The 13,399-nt window shown below is 54.6% G+C and overlaps 1 protein-coding gene across 3 annotated transcripts in view; it reads right to left on the reverse strand.

Annotated features, from left to right (window-relative positions):
* LOC143787636 (complement factor H-related protein 4-like) overlaps positions 1 to 13,399 on the reverse strand; it is a 533,302-nt gene that overhangs the window by 324,909 nt on the left and 194,994 nt on the right. The gene's annotated exons all lie outside the window — the stretch shown is intronic.

Consider the following 13,399-nt stretch of genomic DNA (forward strand, 5'->3'; position numbering starts at 1 on the left):
CATTCCGATACCGCAAGTATCGGGTATCGGCCGATACTTGCGGTATCGGAATTCCGATACCGGGATTCCGATACTTGCCGCGTATCGGATACCGGAATCAGAAGTTCCCAGATTCAAAATTCCGAAATTCAGCCAATGAGAATGATTCCAAGTGTGGGCACATCCTGTTTAGCATGGAGGGCATGAAACTACTGGCAAGGCTGTGATTGGCTGCTGAAATGATGTCATGCTGCAGTTTAAAATTCGCTGGCGCCATTTTGCGATCACTCTGCTGTGAATTCAGTTAGTGACAGGACGCTGTTTGCTGACTGAGGGACAGTTTAGAGATAGCGATTTGCTTCTTTGTGCTTTCCAAAGGCTAATTTAGCAACCGCTGTGTTCACCTACTATTCACCTTGCTTTTGCCTTGTAGCGCTGTTTTCACAGCGATCTGCAAGGTCTGTGTGTGTGTGTGTGTGAGTGCAGCCCACTCTCTAGTCTGAGTGCAGCCACATAGGCCATCCATAGCTGGTTGTATTCAGTTCAGGGAGGGTGGTTCATTGCCTCATACTGTTCTTTTTTTTTTTTTTTTCAAGTAGTGTAGTCTGCTGCTAATTTATTCAAAAAAATCCTATTAGTGTCTTTCCACCCGTCTCCAGCTAATTTGTGGAAAAACACTACATAGGATAAAGTAGAGGAGGGTTTTTGGGCCTTGCAGCGCCGTTTACGGCTGTCTGCACGGTCTCCGTGTGACTGCAGCTCGCCCTGTAGTCTGTGAGCAGCCGTAGCCTGGTTGTCTCCAGCTCAGGGTTGTTCACTGCGTCATACCGCCAAATCAATTTTAATTTTTTTTCAAGTAGTGTAGTCTGCTGCTAATTAATTTAAAAAAATCCTATTAGTGTCTTTCCACCCGTCTCCAGCTAATTTGTGGAAAAACACTACATAGGATAAAGTAGAGGAGGGTTTTTGGGCCTTGCAGCGCCGTTTACGGCTGTCTGCACGGTCTCCGTGTGACTGCAGCTCGCCCTGTAGTCTGTGAGCAGCCGTAGCCTGGTTGTCTCCAGCTCAGGGTTGTTCACTGCGTCATACCGCCAAATCAATTTTAATTTTTTTTCAAGTAGTGTAGTCTGCTGCTAATTAATTTAAAAAAATCCTATTAGTGTCTTTCCACCCGTCTCCAGCTAATTTGTGGAAAAACACTACATAGGATAAAGTAGAGGAGGGTTTTTGGGCCTTGCAGCGCCGTTTACGGCTGTCTGCACGGTCTCCGTGTGACTGCAGCTCGCTCTGTAGTCTGTGAGCAGCTGTAGCCTGGTTGTCTCCAGCTCAGGGTTGTTCACTGCGTCATACCGCCAAATCAATTTTCATTTTGTTTTCAAGTAGTGTAGTCTGCTGCTAATTAATTTAAAAAAATCCTATTAGTGTCTTTCCACCCGTCTCCAGCTAATTTGTGGAAAAACACTACATAGGATAAAGTAGAGGAGGGTTTTTGGGCCTTGCAGCGCCGTTTACGGCTGTCTGCACGGTCTCCGTGTGACTGCAGCTCGCCCTGTAGTCTGTGAGCAGCCGTAGCCTGGTTGTCTCCAGCTCAGGGTTGTTCACTGCGTCATACCGCCAAATCAATTTTAATTTTTTTTCAAGTAGTGTAGTCTGCTGCTAATTAATTTTAAAAAATCCTATTAGTGTCTTTCCACCCGTCTCCAGCTAATTTGTGGAAAAACACTACATAGGATAAAGTAGAGGAGGGTTTTTGGGCCTTGCAGCGCCGTTTACGTCTGTCTGCACGGTCTCTGTGTGACTGCAGCTCTATCTGTTGTCAGTTCAGCCCCCAAAAAAGAAATAAATAATAAAGTTCACCAAACACACCAGTTACACCACTTTACATTTGTGTAGGCCACATTAGCTCATATTAAAGTCTAGTCCACACTTTAGAAAATTAGTGTTTCTTATACCTGTTAGGAGGAGTTGCTCAGGAATAAGCACACAAATCCGTTAGTACTTTTCTGCTTATCTTTATCAGTCAACCAAGATGAAGAAGGCAGTGAGTAAGGCACGTGGGCGTGGGCGTGGGCGCGGAGCAGGGAGGGGACGTGGGGATTCTGTGCCTGCTGCGGGCACCGGTGACTCATCAGCACCCACTTTCACCAGGCAACAGTCGTTCATGCGCAGCTTTGTGTCAGAGCGCCGTACACCGCTGCTGCGTCAAGACCAAATTGAAGCTGTTGTCGGATGGATGGCAGCTAATGCATCAACTTCCATTAGTGCCACATCCTCTCAGACACAGAGCACTGGAGAGCAGCCATCTGTCTCTTCACCACCTGCCAAATTGCCCAGGCAGACAGAGAGCCCAGGACAGGAGCCGTCTCTACTTCTGTTCTCTGAATCTCTTGGCTTGGAAACAGGGGGCCAGCCAAGCAGCATTGGAGAAATGGAAGAAGAGGCAGGGTGCAGTGATGCCCAACAGCTTTTTCTGTCTTCCTCTGAAGAGGCGGGTGGGCCAGTGGCTCCGGTCACCACATCGCAGGCCGCATCAGCTGATGATGACACTCAGGTGCCACTTACTGGTGCGTGCTCTGCTGCTGAGACTACCCAGGAGGAGCAGTTGGGGGCAGAGGGTAGTGTAGATGATGAGGTCCTCGACCCATCTTGGCGTGAGGGACAGGAAGGTGGTGGGAGCAGCTCTGAGGAAGAGATTCCCCGTACGGCCCAAAGAGGGAGAGGGAGGGGGAAGACTGCGGATCCTGCAGCCTCCGCTTTGGCACCCGTTAGGAGCATGTCTCTTCCAAAAGCCAAAAAGGGCGCTCCCAAGACTTGCAGTGCCTGGTCCTTTTTTGACACAGTTGCAGATGACATTTGCTATGTCAGATGCAACGTGTGTCATCAAAAAGTCAAAAGAGGTCGAAATGTCAGCAACCTCAATACCTCCAACATGTGGAAACATGTGCGCAACAGGCACCCGGCAGAGTTAGAAAAACACACTGAAGAGGTAGGCCAACCAACAGCGGCAGCTACCACCTCTTCAGCTCGTGTTGCCTCTTCCTCTAGCTCACACGCAGCTGGTTCGGCTTCCTCCCAGGATCGCCGTGGAACAACCTCTGGCCCTGTTGTCCAGAGACCCGCTGTAATTCCACCCGCAGCACCACTTTCCCAGTCATCCACACACTCCCAGCCCAGTCTACAGCCATCGGTAGTACAGGCATGGGAGAAAAGGCGGCCTTTCTCGTCAAACCACCCACGAGCACAGGCTCTGACTGCAGGCATTGCCAAACTGCTGTCACTGGAAATGCTGTCATTCAGGCTGGTGGAGACTGACAGCTTCCGTGACTTGATGTCATTGGCAGTCCCACAGTACAATGTGCCCAGCCGCTTTTACTTCAGCAGGCAAGCCGTCCCTGCCCTGCACAAGCATGTGGAGGGACACATAAAACACGCGCTACTGAACGCCGTCAGTAGCAAGGTCCACCTCACCACCGATGCGTGGACCAGTCAACATGGACAGGGGCGATACCTTTCCCTCACTGCCCATTGGGTTAATGTCGTTGAGCCAGGTACAGACCGTGCGAGTGGCGCAGGACGTGTCCTGCCCACTCCAAGGATTGCAGGAATCCATTCTGTACGCATTGACTCCTCCTCTTACACCAGTTCCTCAGAATCATCGCTGCAGGAGCCGTCACAGTCCACCTCCACATGGACCCGTGATGAACGTGTACCTGTTACGACCGACATGAGCACAGCCGTGGCCAAACGTCAACAGGCCGTCTTGAAATTAATTTTTTTGGGGAATCGTAGCCACACAGCGCAGGAGCTCTGGAATGCCATCAAGCAGGAGAGCGATGTGTGGTTCGTGCCAGCGAATCTCCAGCCAGGCATGGTAGTGTGTGATAATGGCCGAAATCTGGTGGCAGCTCTGGGCCTCGGCAACCTCACTCACATCCCATGTCTGGCACATGTGCTCAATTTGGTCGTGCAGAGCTTTTTGAGGGACTATCCGGATCTTGATGCACTGCTGCACAAGGTCCGCCTAGAGTGTGCTCACTTGCGGCGTTCCAGCACGGCAAAAGCGCGCATTGCGGCTCTGCAGCGCCGACACCGCCTGCCGGAACATCGCATCATATGTGACCTACCTACCAGGTGGAATTCCACGTTACATATGTTGGAGCGGTTGTGTGAGCAGCAGCAAGCTGTAATGGAGTACCAGCTGCTTCAGGCGCAAAAAAGTCGCAGTCAGCGCCGTACAGACTTCACAACCACAGAGTGGGCCACTATGAATGACGTCTGCCAGGTTTTGCGTCCCTTTGATTATTCCACGCGGATGGCGAGTGCAGATGATGCACTAGTCAGCATGACTGTCCCCCTTATCTGCCTGCTTGAAAAATCACTGCAAGCGCTAAGGGATGATGTTGTGGAAGAGGTGGAGGATGAGGATTCACCATTTTCATCATCTTCTGGACAGTCAGCGCCACGTGGTTCCTCACAAACGCGTAGGCAGGGGACAGTTTGTGAGGAGGATGAGGAGGAGTCAATGGAGGAGGAAGACGTCCGTCCAGAGGAGGGAGTTACCGAATTGTCCAGTACTCAGTGTGTACAGCGAGGGTGGGGTGATGACGAGCGGGCAGAGATCACGCCTCCAGCAGGGGACAGCGTTTCTTGGGCAGTTGGCAGTCTGCAGCACATGGTGGATTACATGCTGCAGTGCCTGAGAAACGACCGCCGCATCGCCCACATTCTCAACATGTCTGATTATTGGGTGTTCACCCTCCTCGATCCTCGCTACCGGGACAACGTAGAAAGCCTCATCACACCGTTGAACCGGGAGCGAAAAATGCGGGAGTACCAAGACACACTGGTCAATTCCATCATCTTCTCCATTCCAACTGAGAGAAGTGCTGCTAGTGCATTCCAAAGCAGCTCAGTGCGTCCAGGCAGTGGTGGAGGCTCTGCACAAAGAGGGAGCAGAAGCAGTGCCTCTGCCCAAGGCAAGACCAGTATGGCCCAACTGTGGCACAGTTTTCTGTGCCCCCCACAAAAGTCTACACCATCACAGACAGCTCCAGTCAGCAGGAGGCAACGGTTCCGTCAGATGGTGACAGACTACATGTCTTGCCCTCTTGCTGTACTCCCAGACGGCTCTTCCCCTTTCAAGTTTTGGGTCTCAAAGCTGGATACATGGCCAGAGCTAAGCCAGTATGCATTGGAGGTGCTGTCTTGCCCTGCGGCCAGTGTATTATCGGAACGTGTCTTTAGTGCTGCAGGTGGTGTACTAACTGACCGTCGCATGCGACTATCCTCCGGTAACGTTGACCGGCTTACTTTCCTGAAAATGAACAAGGCCTGGATCTCGCAGGAATTTGCCACTCCTCCTCCTGATTAAATAATTAGGTCACTGTATACGTTATCCAGGTCTCCTGTTGTGTTCATCTTTCTACCACCTGAACTTAAATTCCTGTGCTCCAACACCGCCAGTTGAGGCTCAGAAGTGCCGTCTGCACAGTCAAAACATACGACCCAGTGTTATTGGGTTTCAGTAACGTCAGCTGATCCCCAGCTGTGTAGCCGGCAATGTGTCATGCGACCGCCACGCTGACACAACAACTGAAATGTAAGGGAATCTGTCCCCCCCCCCCAAGGCGTTTGTTACTGAAAGAGCCACCTTGTGCAGCAGTAATAATGCACAAGGAAAAGGTAGCTATTTTTGTTTAGCTCCTTGCACACGCAGAACTTAACACTTATAAAATGTGTCCACTGATACCGTAAAACTGTCCCGGAGGTGGGACTTTCCTTCGTAATGTGACGCAGCCCAGCCGTCATTCCTACCCCCACGGCGCCGCGCACCGGCTCCTCAGCATTGTTTTATTCCATCCCGGAGCCTGCGCTGTTATGTTATCCCGTGGCCAGGCACACTTAGCGCTGCCCGTCTTCTGGCATCATTTGGTGTCAGGATGGCTGCGCCTGTGCGGCCGCGCTGGCAGAGAGCCCGCCTCGCAGTGTCTTCTGATTTAATCCCACTGGGGGCCTGGGATCCATGGACATGCGCAGTGCATATCTGAACCTCCACCTCTCACTCATTTCCCTATGGCTTCTTCAGACTGTTCGGTGTCAGCTGGTCCCTAACAGCATGCCACGGCCGTGACACCGCACAGTCTTAAGAAGCCGTAGGGAGGGGAGTGAGAGGCGAGGATATGCACTGCGCATGTCCATGGATCCCAGGCCCCCAGTGGGATTAAATCAGAAGACACTGCGAGGCGGGCTCTCTGCCAGCGCGGCCGCACAGGCGCAGCCATCCAGACACCAAATGATGCCAGAAGACGGGCAGCGCTAAGTGTGCCTGGCCACGGGATAACATAACAGCGCAGGCTCCGGGACGGAATAAAACAACGCTGAGGAGCCGGTGCGCGGCGCCGGGGGGGTAGGAATGACGGCTGGGCTGCGTCACATTACGAAGGAAAGTCCCACCTCCGGGACGGTTTTACGGTTGCAGGGGACACATTTTCTAAGTGTTTAGTTCTGTGTTTGCAAGGAGCATGATGAAAAGAGCCACCTTTTCCTTTTGCATCTTTTGTGCTGCACAAGCTGGCTCTTTCAGCTACAAACGCCTTGGGGGGGGGGTTAAAGGTTCCCTTTCGACTTTCTCAGGCTTCGGCCTACATTGTGTTCCTCTGCTTTTCCACCTGTCCCTGGGCTCCAACACCGCCAGTTGCCGTCCAGAAGTGCTGTACGCACAGTCAACAGTCGCTCCTCTGTTATTGGGGTTCAGTAACGTCAGCTGTTCCCCTGCTGTGTGTGTGGCAATCCCTCCTACCTCCTCCAACCTCCTCCTCCTCCACCTGTCCCTGGGCTCCAACACCGCCAGTTGCCGTCCAGAAGTGCTGTACGCACAGTCAACAGTCGCTCCTCTGTTATTGGGGTTCAGTAACGTCAGCTGTTCCCCTGCTGTGTGTGTGGCAATCCCTCCTACCTCCTCCAACCTCCTCCTCCTCCACCTGTCCCTGGGCTCCAACACCGCCAGTTGCCGTCCAGAAGTGCTGTACGCACAGTCAACAGTCCCTCCTCTGTTATTGGGGTTCAGTAACGTCAGCTGTTCCCCTGCTGTGTGTGTGGCAATCCCTCCTACCTCCTCCAACCTCCTCCTCCTCCACCTGTCCCTGGGCTCCAACACCGCCAGTTGCCGTCCAGAAGTGCTGTACGCACAGTCAACAGTCCCTCCTCTGTTATTGGGGTTCAGTAACGTCAGCTGTTCCCCTGCTGTGTGTGTGGCAATCCCTCCTACCTCCTCCAACCTCCTCCTCCTCCACCTGTCCCTGGGCTCCAACACCGCCAGTTGCCGTCCAGAAGTGCTGTACGCACAGTCAACAGTCGCTCCTCTGTTATTGGGGTTCAGTAACGTCAGCTGTTCCCCTGCTGTGTGTGTGGCAATCCCTCCTACCTCCTCCAACCTCCTCCTCCTCCACCTGTCCCTGGGCTCCAACACCGCCAGTTGCCGTCCAGAAGTGCTGTACGCACAGTCAACAGTCCCTCCTCTGTTATTGGGGTTCAGTAACGTCAGCTGTTCCCCTGCTGTGTGTGTGGCAATCCCTCCTACCTCCTCCAACCTCCTCCTCCTCCACCTGTCCCTGGGCTCCAACACCGCCAGTTGCCGTCCAGAAGTGCTGTACGCACAGTCAACAGTCCCTCCTCTGTTATTGGGGTTCAGTAACGTCAGCTGTTCCCCTGCTGTGTGTGTGGCAATCCCTCCTACCTCCTCCAACCTCCTCCTCCTCCACCTGTCCCTGGGCTCCAACACCGCCAGTTGCCGTCCAGAAGTGCTGTACGCACAGTCAACAGTCCCTCCTCTGTTATTGGGGTTCAGTAACGTCAGCTGTTCCCCTGCTGTGTGTGTGGCAATCCCTCCTACCTCCTCCAACCTCCTCCTCCTCCACCTGTCCCTGGGCTCCAACACCGCCAGTTGCCGTCCAGAAGTGCTGTACGCACAGTCAACAGTCCCTCCTCTGTTATTGGGGTTCAGTAACGTCAGCTGTTCCCCTGCTGTGTGTGTGGCAATCCCTCCTACCTCCTCCAACCTCCTCCTCCTCCACCTGTCCCTGGGCTCCAACACCGCCAGTTGCCGTCCAGAAGTGCTGTACGCACAGTCAACAGTCCCTCCTCTGTTATTGGGGTTCAGTAACGTCAGCTGTTCCCCTGCTGTGTGTGTGGCAATCCCTCCTACCTCCTCCAACCTCCTCCTCCTCCACCTGTCCCTGGGCTCCAACACCGCCAGTTGCCGTCCAGAAGTGCTGTACGCACAGTCAACAGTCCCTCCTCTGTTATTGGGGTTCAGTAACGTCAGCTGTTCCCCTGCTGTGTGTGTGGCAATCCCTCCTACCTCCTCCAACCTCCTCCTCCTCCACCTGTCCCTGGGCTCCAACACCGCCAGTTGCCGTCCAGAAGTGCTGTACGCACAGTCAACAGTCCCTCCTCTGTTATTGGGGTTCAGTAACGTCAGCTGTTCCCCTGCTGTGTGTGTGGCAATCCCTCCTACCTCCTCCAACCTCCTCCTCCTCCACCTGTCCCTGGGCTCCAACACCGCCAGTTGCCGTCCAGAAGTGCTGTACGCACAGTCAACAGTCCCTCCTCTGTTATTGGGGTTCAGTAACGTCAGCTGTTCCCCTGCTGTGTGTGTGGCAATCCCTCCTACCTCCTCCAACCTCCTCCTCCTCCACCTGTCCCTGGGCTCCAACACCGCCAGTTGCCGTCCAGAAGTGCTGTACGCACAGTCAACAGTCGCTCCTCTGTTATTGGGGTTCAGTAACGTCAGCTGTTCCCCTGCTGTGTGTGTGGCAATCCCTCCTACCTCCTCCAACCTCCTCCTCCTCCACCTGTCCCTGGGCTCCAACACCGCCAGTTGCCGTCCAGAAGTGCTGTACGCACAGTCAACAGTCCCTCCTCTGTTATTGGGGTTCAGTAACGTCAGCTGTTCCCCTGCTGTGTGTGTGGCAATCCCTCCTACCTCCTCCAACCTCCTCCTCCTCCACCTGTCCCTGGGCTCCAACACCGCCAGTTGCCGTCCAGAAGTGCTGTACGCACAGTCAACAGTCCCTCCTCTGTTATTGGGGTTCAGTAACGTCAGCTGTTCCCCTGCTGTGTGTGTGGCAATCCCTCCTACCTCCTCCAACCTCCTCCTCCTCCACCTGTCCCTGGGCTCCAACACCGCCAGTTGCCGTCCAGAAGTGCTGTACGCACAGAGCCAAACACCTCGCCAATGTGTTAGTGGGGTTCAGCACCGCCAGCTGTTCCCCTGCTGTGTATACGGCAACGTGTACTGCGACCGCCACGCAGGCACAACAAGTTAAATTTAAGGGAACCTGTCCCCCCCCCCCCCAGGCGTTTGTTACTGAAGGAGCCACCTTGTGCAGCAGTAATGATGCAAAGGGAAAAAGTGCCTCTTTTCGTGGTGCTCCTTGCAGATGCTGAACCTAACACTTATGAAATGTGTCCCCTCATAGCGTTCAACCGTCCGGTAGGTGGAACTTTCCTTTGTCATGTGACGCAGCACAGCCGTCATTTTTACCCCCTTGTCGCCGTGCGCCGCCTCCTCAGCGTTGTTTGAATCTGTCCCGGAGCCTGCGCTGTTAGGTTACCCCTTGGCCATGCACACATTTTGCGCTGCCCGTCTTCTGACATCATTTGCTGTCAGGCTGGCTGCGCCTGTGCGGGTGCGCTGTCCGAGATTCAGCCTCGCGGTGTCGTCTAATGTAATCCCACCGCGGGCCTGGGATCCGTGTCCATGCGCAGTGCATATCCTCGCCTCTCACTCCCCTCCCTACGGCTTCTAAAGACTGTTCGGTGTCAGCTGATCCCTAATAGCATGCCACGGCCGTGACACCGCACAGGCTTAAGAAGCCGTAGGGAGGGGAGTGAGAGGCGAGGATATGCACTGCGCATGGACACGGATCCCAGGCCCGCGGTGGGATTACATTAGACGACACCGCGAGGCTGAATCTCGGACAGCGCACCCGCACAGGCGCAGCCAGCCTGACAGCAAATGATGTCAGAAGACGGGCAGCGCAAAATGTGTGCATGGCCAAGGGGTAACCTAACAGCGCAGGCTCCGGGACAGATTCAAACAACGCTGAGGAGGCGGCGCACGGCGACAAGGGGGTAAAAATGACGGCTGTGCTGCGTCACATGACAAAGGAAAGTTCCACCTACCGGACGGTTGAACGCTGTGAGGGGACACATTTCATAAGTGTTAGGTTCAGCATCTGCAAGGACCATAATTAAAAGAGCTAAGTTTACCTTTTCCAGCATTAGTGCTGTACACGATGGCTCTTCCAGCTACAAACGCCTGGGGGGGGGGTTAAAGGTTTCCTTTCAACCTGCTCCAGTGCAGGCTTCGGCCTACACTCCGCTCCCCCTGCAGAGCCCGGGCTCCAACACCGCCAGTTCGGGCCCGGTACTGCTAGCTGCACAGAGAAAAACACCAGCCAATGTGTCAGTGGGGTTCAGCACCGCCAGCTGTTCCCCTGCTGTGCAGCCGGCATCGTGTCCTGCAAAAGCCACGCAGACACAACACACCCAAAGCTGCCGCCAGTGCAGGCTTCGGCCTACACTCCCCTCCCCCTGCTCCTGCTCCTCCTCCTCCTGCTGACCCCGGGCTCTAACACCGCCAGTTGGGGCCCGGTACTGCTAGCTGCACAGAGAAAAACACCAGCCAATGTGTCAGTGGGGTCCAGCACCGCCAGCTGTTCCCCTGCTGTGCAGCCGGCATCGTGTCCTGCAAAAGCCACGCAGACACAAGAACTGAAATTGAAGGGAACCTGTCCCCCCTCCCCCAGGCGTTTTTACGTTATCCAGCCACCTTGTACAGCGGTAATGCTGCATGTGTGCAAGGTGGCTCAGAAACGTATTCTCCTCGCACATGTGGAACTGAAAACACGTCTGCAATGTGTCCTCTGTGTGACCATTTAACCGTCCCGGTGGTGTGACTTTCCTTTGTAATGACACGCTGCAACCCCCTTGGTAGCGCTGCCCGTCTTCTGGCATCATTGTTTGGCTGCCTGCGCCTCTGCGGCCGCCCTGACCCACACAACGCCCCTCGGTGTCTTATTTCTTGGGACTGCGAGGGTGTGTTTGATGGGCAGGAGCAGTGCATCAGTTCGCCTGTCCCTCATCTCCTTCCGCCTTCTTCAGACTGTGCGGCTTCATGGCCGTGGCATGCGATAAGGGATCAGCTGACGCCACATAGTCTGAAGCAGGTGTAAGAACCCAAGCGAGAGGCGAACATATGTACTGCGCCAGGCCATGAATCCCAGCCCCGCAGTGTTTTAACTATGTCAATACACTGCGGGGCTGTGATTCATGGGCATCGCGAACCGCACCGGCCAACATTAAATGAGGTCAGAAGATGGGCAGCGCTAACAGCGCTAGGCCAGGGGATAACACGACAGCGCAGACTCCTGTACAGCAAATAACAACGCTCAGGAGGCTGCACCCAGCACCAAGGTGGGATTCTTGACATCTGTGCTGCGTCTCATTACAAAGGGAACTCGCGCCTCCAACACAGTTTGACTGTATAAAGGGCTAAATGTTATACGTGTTTCATTCAGCGTGTGCAAGGAGAAAAATTAAAAGAGCAACCTTTGACTTGTGCAGCACTACTGCTGCATAAGCTGTGGCTCTTCTACTTTCTAACCCCTGAGGGGGGGTTAAAGGTTACCTTTGAAATTGGTTCAAGTAGGCTTCGGCCTACACTCTGCTCCCCCTGCAGAGCCCGGGCTCCAACACCGCCAGTTCGGGCCCGGTACTGCTAGCTGCACAGAGAAAAACACCAGCCAATGTGTCAGTGGGGTTCAGCACCGCCAGCTGTTCCCCTGCTGTGCAGCCGGCATCGTGTCCTGCAAAAGCCACGCAGACACAACACACCCAAAGCTGCCGCCAGTGCAGGCTTCGGCCTACACTCCCCTCCCCCTGCTCCTGCTCCTCCTCCTCCTGCTGACCCCGGGCTCTAACACCGCCAGTTGGGGCCCGGTACTGCTAGCTGCACAGAGAAAAACACCAGCCAATGTGTCAGTGGGGTCCAGCACCGCCAGCTGTTCCCCTGCTGTGCAGCCGGCATCGTGTCCTGCAAAAGCCACGCAGACACAAGAACTGAAATTGAAGGGAACCTGTCCCCCCTCCCCCAGGCGTTTTTACGTTATCCAGCCACCTTGTACAGCGGTAATGCTGCATGTGTGCAAGGTGGCTCAGAAACGTATTCTCCTCGCACATGTGGAACTGAAAACACGTCTGCAATGTGTCCTCTGTGTGACCATTTAACCGTCCCGGTGGTGTGACTTTCCTTTGTAATGACACGCTGCAACCCCCTTGGTAGCGCTGCCCGTCTTCTGGCATCATTGTTTGGCTGCCTGCGCCTCTGCGGCCGCCCTGACCCACACAACGCCCCTCGGTGTCTTATTTCTTGGGACTGCGAGGGTGTGTTTGATGGGCAGGAGCAGTGCATCAGTTCGCCTGTCCCTCATCTCCTTCCGCCTTCTTCAGACTGTGCGGCTTCATGGCCGTGGCATGCGATAAGGGATCAGCTGACGCCACATAGTCTGAAGCAGGTGTAAGAACCCAAGCGAGAGGCGAACATATGTACTGCGCCAGGCCATGAATCCCAGCCCCGCAGTGTTTTAACTATGTCAATACACTGCGGGGCTGTGATTCATGGGCATCGCGAACCGCACCGGCCAACATTAAATGAGGTCAGAAGATGGGCAGCGCTAACAGCGCTAGGCCAGGGGATAACACGACAGCGCAGACTCCTGTACAGCAAATAACAACGCTCAGGAGGCTGCACCCAGCACCAAGGTGGGATTCTTGACATCTGTGCTGCGTCTCATTACAAAGGGAACTCGCGCCTCCAACACAGTTTGACTGTATAAAGGGCTAAATGTTATACGTGTTTCATTCAGCGTGTGCAAGGAGAAAAATTAAAAGAGCAACCTTTGACTTGTGCAGCACTACTGCTGCATAAGCTGTGGCTCTTCTACTTTCTAACCCCTGAGGGGGGGTTAAAGGTTACCTTTGAAATTGGTTCAAGTAGGCTTCGGCCTACACTCTGCTCCCCCTGCAGAGCCCGGGCTCCAACACCGCCAGTTCGGGCCCGGTACTGCTAGCTGCACAGAGAAAAACACCAGCCAATGTGTCAGTGGGGTTCAGCACCGCCAGCTGTTCCCCTGCTGTGCAGCCGGCATCGTGTCCTGCAAAAGCCACGCAGACACAACACACCCAAAGCTGCCGCCAGTGCAGGCTTCGGCCTACACTCCCCTCCCCCTGCTCCTGCTCCTCCTCCTCCTGCTGACCCCGGGCTCTAACACCGCCAGTTGGGGCCCGGTACTGCTAGCTGCACAGAGAAAAACACCAGCCAATGTGTCAGTGGGGTCCAGCACCGCCAGCTGTTCCC

This window comes from Ranitomeya variabilis, chromosome 8 (genome assembly GCF_051348905.1).
Source record: "Ranitomeya variabilis isolate aRanVar5 chromosome 8, aRanVar5.hap1, whole genome shotgun sequence".
NCBI classification, from domain to species: Eukaryota; Metazoa; Chordata; class Amphibia; order Anura; family Dendrobatidae; genus Ranitomeya; species Ranitomeya variabilis.